Here is a 443-nt window from a genome sequence, read left to right as displayed (position 1 = left end):
ATAAACAGAAAAGTATCTAGACATAAAAATAAAATATATAAAATAAATATATATTTAAAAAATTTATAAAAATTCATAAAATATTATAATTAAATTAAAATTTATTTTTTTTATTAATTAAAATATATTAATAATAAATTTATTTATTTTTATGTTTACGCTAATACCTTTATTAATAATCAATTGATAATTTATCTCTCCTTCTATTATGAAATCAATTTTTAATAATATTTATTATAAAAAAAACCCTTTTTATTATGATTGTAATATATAAATTCATAAAAAATAATATTATTGAATTAAAATAATAATTTATTATAAATTTATTTTTTTAAAATTAAATTATTTAATTCATTAATTATAAAAATAATATTTTCATTTTATTTTTTCTCAATTTAAATAATTTAACATATTATCTATAAAAATAATACTTTATTTATATA

This window comes from Manihot esculenta, chromosome 7 (genome assembly GCF_001659605.2).
Source record: "Manihot esculenta cultivar AM560-2 chromosome 7, M.esculenta_v8, whole genome shotgun sequence".
In the NCBI taxonomy this organism is placed as follows: Eukaryota; Viridiplantae; Streptophyta; class Magnoliopsida; order Malpighiales; family Euphorbiaceae; genus Manihot; species Manihot esculenta.
Note: the sequence above shows the minus strand (reverse complement) of the source record.